Raw genomic sequence first — 7,204 nt, 5'->3', positions numbered from 1 at the left:
TTGGAATCGGGGAATGTGAGCAGTGAGCACATTTATTTACAGAAAAGGTGTTATATTTTGTGAGGAAAAAATGGCAGAACTTGAATGTGCAGATTGTTCTCCTGGCCTACAGTAGATTCAACAAAGTAGATTAATTTTATGAGGAAAGTAAGATGTATTGTTGCTTAAAATTTGTGTCTTCTCTTTTTCAATATTAAAATGTGCGGTATTGTATATATGTATTTTTTTTTTTTTTTATAGAAAACTCACGTTTTTGGTATAAAAAATATATATATATAGGAAATTTTAAGTTTGTTTTAATCGAACGTACAAATGCATTTACTCAAAAAAAAGAAAAAAGAAAAAAAAAAGCATATTTAACTATTTTTTCATTTCAAACTTTATTTCTTTCAGAATAAGAAGAATTCAAACTTTAGTCCTTTCTGGTCAAATTGAACAATTCCATCAGAATAAAAAAAAAAATTTTCTTTTTATAATATGATAATTATAACAACCGTGGTACTATTTAATTGAACTACAAGACTCTTGGTGAATGGCATAAAAAAAGAGAGTAGCATTTTCATAAATACTACAAAGACAGTTTCATAAGATGGTATATTGAAAAGGACAAGATAATTGATAATTTTCTTATATATTTTTTCAAGTAAAAATGATGGGTTATAAGATCTAATTTATGGTCCAAATTCACTCCAAGTTAGGACTTAATGAAATCATCACTGCTAATAAAATGACAAAAGAAAAAAGATTTATGGATGAAGTAATATATAATTGGAGTAACAAATTATTATGCTACCGCGTACTTTTAGCGTAATAGTCACTCTATAAGTATAAATACTTGTGGAGTGTGGAGGAGACAAAAGTCGAAGTTCAAGTCCCCAGAAGAAAGACTCATATATATATATATATATATATATATATATATATATATATATATATATATATATAACTAGTGTAGAATTCTATTTTGTATTAAAAAAAATTATTACGGTTGCATATATATAAGAATGGATGAAAACTCCAACAAGTTTTTTAGCTCCCAAAAAAGTATATTGAAGGTCCAACAATAGCACCATTGATATGCATTACAGGTGTTGAATGACTATAGTTAGCACTATTGATATGCCATCATTGTGGTTTAGAGGCGAAAATTGGAAACTAATTTTGTTTTCTAAACAATATAATTAGTAGGCCACTTTTTCAAACTATATTACTTACTAACATCTCGAGCCAGCTCGATTTTGGGCTTATAAACCGAGCCTCTAAGGCTCGGTTTTCATGTTCTAAGGGAGTCTGACCTGGCCCTTTTTCCACGTGAAAATCAAGCCTTAGAGACTCGATTTTTATACCAACCTTTAGAAGTTCAACTTCTATGGTCTAGGACTCCACATAGACGCCACATGGAAATCAAGCCTTAGAGGCTCGGTTTGCTAAAAGTGAAACTAAGTCTCAGAAACTCGATTTTTAAATTGTGGTGAAAAATTACTCCACGTGGCAATCATGTCTAGGTGACTGGGTCCCTATATCATATCTAATTTTTTTTTTTTTTTTTTTTTTGTCTAGGTCTCTCAGGTCATACACACATTCTACAGGTCTTCCCCCTCTCTCACTCCCTCTCTCTCTCATACAATCCCAAGACTCATTGTAGTCTTTCCCTCTCTCACTCCCCCTCTCACTCATACAATCTCAGCACATTTGCACATCCTTATGTCAGGTAAGGGTCTATTGATTGTTTAGTGTTAATAGTATTAGTGGATTTTGCTAGTGTTAGTGTATATAGTGTTAAGATATATTTGTATCATGGGTATGTATCATGACTTTTGTTGTTTGGTTTTGTTATTTGTCTTTAGTATTTTTTGCTTGAGTATAAAATTATAATCATTGATTGTATTGTTAGGTTTTTATCATGGGTATGTATCATGAATTTTGTTGTTTGGTTTGATATTTGTCTTTAGTTTTTTTTTTTTTTTTTTGTGGCTTGAGTATGAAATTATAATCATTGATTGTCTTGTTAGATTTTTATCATAGGTGTGTATCATGAATTTTGTTGTTTGGTTTGATATTTGTCTTTAGTTTAGTTTTTTTTTTTTTTTTTTTTGCTTGAGTATGAAATTATAATTATTGATTGTATTGTTAGGATTTATCATGGGTATGTATCATGAATTTCTTTTGTTGTTTGGTTTGATATTTGTCTTTAATTTTTTTTGCTTGAGTATGAAATAATGATTGATATTTAAGATGTATTGTTGGTATATTTGTATTGTTAGGTTTTTAATGATTGTATTGTTGTTTGGTTTGATATTTTTATTTATATTTTTGTTAGAACTAATTTGAAATTTTGTAATGGGGGTGAGTTTTGTCTTTAGATTTTTTTTGTTTAAGTACGAAATTATAATAATTGAGTATGTTTGTATGTGATGTGGGGTGAGTATATGCAAATGTGGGGTGACAAGTTGTAATTTTTGTACTTTGAGTAGATAGAAAAGGTTTTGCAATTGATGTTAAATGAAAGAGATAAAATATGTCACTAACATATTACACTTGACTTTAATAGGTTTACAATCTCTGAAGAATATTAATATAAATGTATACTATGGTGGACCCCTTGTCAATCCTGAACAGATTGACGGATTCCCACTTAGAGGGCTGGGTATCGAATGCTACTACATGATGATACATCATAAGTTGAAGACGTTAAATGATTTGAAGAGGAAAATAATAGAAGAATTGAATTTGAACCCTGCTTATTATGACATAAAGATTATTTATCGTTACCCACAAGAAGTCCTTCATGAACGGATAAATTACTGGTATATGGTGATCAAAGAAGACAAATATGTAAAGATCATGTTTAATAAGATCCATAAAATGCCCCAAGTAAATGCTGCTAAGTTTTGATACTGAGGAGGTGCAACAAACAACTACATATTTACAATTTATAGCCCTAAATGATGGATGCACTACAATGGGAAGTTATATGCTCCCATTTGAAGATTATGCTGCTAATATCGGTGAAACACTCCAACCTCAAGAGACACATTTAGAGGAGGAAGACGAAGACGAAGTTCATGCAGTGAATAATGGTGAAAATCCTGATGATATGGATGAGTACGAAGAGAGGATTGAGCGAGGCAACTTTGACAAGGATGTGGATGACCATGAACTCGTTCCCAATTTTAAAGAGGAAAATATGGACACCATGATGAAGGTGATGCAGACAATGATATTGGTGTTTAGCATGATACAAATACGACAACTACCTACACACCTCCTACGGAGTCATTCTACGCAAATACTTGGGAAAATATGGTTGATCATTCACGTCTTCAGATACCATTTGTTTTTACTTGGGAAGATGGAATGCATTTTAGTAAAGGGTTAACTTTTGCAAATAAAGAGGCGGTGAAACGTGCATTGATAATATACGCAGCAAATGATAATAGAAATTTTATTATCCAGAGGTCGACCAAAACTAAATTGTGCGCTGCATGCATTGACATCAACTACAAGTGGTACGTTGGGGCATTCATGAAGCCTAAACTTAATGGTCTGTGGATGGTCACGTCTTATGTGGATCAACACAATTGTATACCCTTTGGCCTGCGAAGAGACGGTAAAATGATGGATTCTACATACCAAGTATAAACATGAGCTTTCTTACTATAAGATATGGGACGCAAAACAAAAGGCAATTGCTAAGATATTTGGGGACTAAGGAGAGTCTTACCAAAAGTTGCAAAAATTGTTGTTGGCAGCTGTGCTATGTATTTTGGGCATTCGCTCCATGCATTGCTGCATTCAAATATTGCAGGCCAGTGATCAGTATTGATGGGACTCATTTGTATGGAAAATATCGAGGGGTGTTGATGATTGCAATGGCAATCGATGCTAACCAAAAGGTTTTACCTCTCGCATTTGCTGTTGTGGACAAGGAGTCAGGGCCTAGTTGGGGGTGGTTTTTAGAGTGTCTCAAGAGTTCGATAGGGTATGTGATACCTGACGATGACATTTGCATTATTTCTGACTGACATAAAGGTATCAAATGCGCCATTGCAGAGGCGCCTAGAGGTGATGACAAAAGCTTACGGATATTTCACCGATATTGCCTTTGACAAGTTCCTCATTCCTCAGGCCTCTTAGTTTCCTCATGTTAAATTTTCTCAAACACGACAATCTCAGCATAATCAAATCAATTAGAGTACCAAATGGAAAATTAACAAATAGAAAATTCCTCATGTTAAATTAATAAATAAAAAAAATTTCTCGCATTTTTTTGGGAACCAAACAGAGTACCACACGAAACAATCAAATCAATCATAATTTTGGAACAAAAACCACAAACCCACATGAAAAAATCACACAATAAGAAAATCATACTTGAGACAACTGAGTGAGAGTGGAGAGGGTACTTGAGAGTGGAGATTGAGTGAGTGAGAATGGAGAGGGTGAGTGAGAGAGGCGTGAGAGTGAGAGAGGCGCAAGTGTGAGAGGGTGGAGAGGGTGTGTGAGGGTGGAGAGGCGCAAGCGTAAGAAGGTGGAGAGGGTGTGAGAGAGGCGTGAGAGGGTGAGTGAGAGGGTGAGTGACAGAGAGTGGAGAGAGGTCTGTGCGAGAGTGAGAGAGGTATTAGACTTGGTTTATTTTTGAAAAAACCCTATTAGAAATCGAGTCTTAGAGACTCAGTTTCCAAGTGGCTCCCACAGATCAGCTAGCTTTCCACGTGTTATGAACACGTCACATACAAATTAAGTATTTAAAGGTCGATATATAAATCGACTCTCTAAGACTCGATTTACATGTGGCATCCATGTGAAAAAAATGCCAAGTCAAACCTCGTTAGAACCTAAAAACCGAGCCTCAAAGACTCGATTTATAGGTCAAAATCAAGTCTTTAAGACTTAAGATGTTACTAAAATATATACTTTCAGAATCGTGCCTACTAACTAAATAGTTGGGAAATCATGGTTAAATTCCAATTTTGGCCTTATAAAACACTTATGAAATTAAAATTTGTAATATTACTTAACGTAAATTGCAAATTACACCTCTAAAGTGTAGAGATATTTGGATTTTACACACTGAAGTTTCATGATTTGAACTTTACCCCTGAAGTTTGGGGGTATTTGGATTTTAAATCTTAACGTTTCATAATTTGAATTTTACCCTCTAAATTTGAGGGGTGTTTAGATTTTACACCCCTAAAATTTGAGATTGTTTGGATTTTACATCCTAAAGTTTCAACATTTGGGGTATAGAATCCAAACACTCCCAAAATTTAGAGAGTAAAATCCAAATTTTGCAACATTATGGTGTAAAAATCCAAACACCACAAATTTCAAGGGTAAATTCATAATTCTGAAACTTGAGGGTGTAAAATCTAAACAATCCAACATATTAGGGGTGTAATTTACAATTTAACTTATCACTTAATATTATGGCATACATTAACATTAACCATTCATTTTGGAAAAAATTTTATAGAGAATTAAAAAAAATTGTCAAAATAGTCAATTACTCTTCATTTTTCTATAAAAAAAAATAAAAATTTCTAAAATAGGTATATGATAGTAAATCCCTCCTTAATATGCTCTTACATAAAATCAGCAAAAGCACGTACGCTTTTATGCTTTTACAATTTAGCTCACACAATCCTACATCGGAAATCATATTGACATTTACATACCTTCGGTTCTTATAAGAATTCCACTAGAATACTACCCAAGCAAGTCGCATATACTAAGGTCAAGACTCAAAGGAAAGGATGGAGAACTGTCTGCGCATGGCTTGGCAACTCACGCTCAAAGAGATCAGTGAAGGGTGCAACAACAAAAATTTCGTGATGTCTCCAATGTCAATCATCGTTGCATTGAGCATTCTGGCTTTTGGTTCACCAGGTCGCACGTTGGAGCAACTGCTGGACTTCCTTGAAGCAAAGGACATGGATGATCTCAAAGCCGAGGCCTCTCTGATGATGTCTGCTGCTGCACCAGTTGAGAACACCAAAGAAGGTCTGATTCTGTCTTCTCTTAATGGGTTTGGATTGATCAGCGTTTCGCTATGAGACCCTCCTTCAAGGAGATTGCCGAAACCGTTTTCAAAGCAGAAGCCAACGCTGTTGACTTTCTGAAAGAGGTATGAAACTCATCTTTTTCATCGCAATTAATCTTTGTGCTGTGCATGCATGTGTGTTTAAATATCGCTTATTGTTGAAAACTGAAAACTGAAATATTTTTAAATGGCCGACTTAGAAATATTTTTACAGGCTGAGATAGCAAGGAATAAAGTGAACTTATGGGTTAAGAATGCGACCAAAGGGCTCATCAAAGAAGTTCTCTCACCTGGTGCTGTTAGTGGGGCAACAAGAATCATCCTTGCCAATGCACTCTATTTCAAGGGAGCTTGGTTATATCCTTTTAAAGCTAAAAGGACTCGACCAAAAAATTTTATCCCCTTGTTGGAGAACCAATTAAAGTTCCCTTCATGACCGGCACAACAGAGGTGAAACATTTTTTTGGATCCTTCGAAGAATTTAAGGTTCTTAAGATCCCATATAAGGAAGGACAAGACAACAGGCGATTCTCTATGTATGTCTTTCTTCCTGAGGAGAAAAATGGGTTACCAGATGTAATTCAAAGGTTTAATTCCAACCCAAATTTATTAGATAAATGCTTTGATCTACAAAAAATACATCTTTCTGATATGTTGATTCCAAAATTCAAGTTTTCATATGGGTTTGAAGCTAAAGAAATTATGAAAAATCTTGGATTAACATTACCTTTTGAGATGCTTGCGGATTTCACAGAAATTAATGAATCTTTCGAAAGTGGACAAGTTTTCGTCTCCAGCATTGTTCAAAAGTCTTGTATTGAAGTTAATGAGAAAGGTACAGAAGCTGCTGCTGCTACTTGTGTCTCTGTACAGCTCGCTTCACGTCCACCTCCACGACCAAGTTTTGTGGCAAACCATCCATTCATGTTCATGATTAGAGAAGAGATATCTGGGATCATATTTTTCGTTGGAGTTGTACTTAACCCCCTTTTAGACTAATTGATATAGGTTTATGTTAAGAGGGTATGTTGAGTCTCTTCAAAGTTAAATTTTATAAGGATTTGTGAATTCAAATTTTAGATACTTTATTTGGTTTGTATTTTTTATGACATTCTTATATTTATTTATATTTATATATATATATATATACACACACACATA

At 34.1% G+C, this 7,204-nt stretch overlaps 1 pseudogene; it reads left to right on the top strand.

Moving 5' to 3' along the window:
- Positions 1–5,756: 5,756 nt before the first annotated feature.
- LOC142619353 (serpin-ZXA-like) lies at positions 5,757–7,042 on the top strand (annotated as a pseudogene).
- Positions 7,043–7,204: the final 162 nt, after the last annotated feature.

Source organism: Castanea sativa, chromosome 12, assembly GCF_040712315.1.
Source record: "Castanea sativa cultivar Marrone di Chiusa Pesio chromosome 12, ASM4071231v1".
In the NCBI taxonomy this organism is placed as follows: Eukaryota; Viridiplantae; Streptophyta; class Magnoliopsida; order Fagales; family Fagaceae; genus Castanea; species Castanea sativa.
The sequence above is the reverse complement of the archived record's forward strand: the minus strand, read 5'-3'. Positions and strand labels throughout refer to the sequence as shown.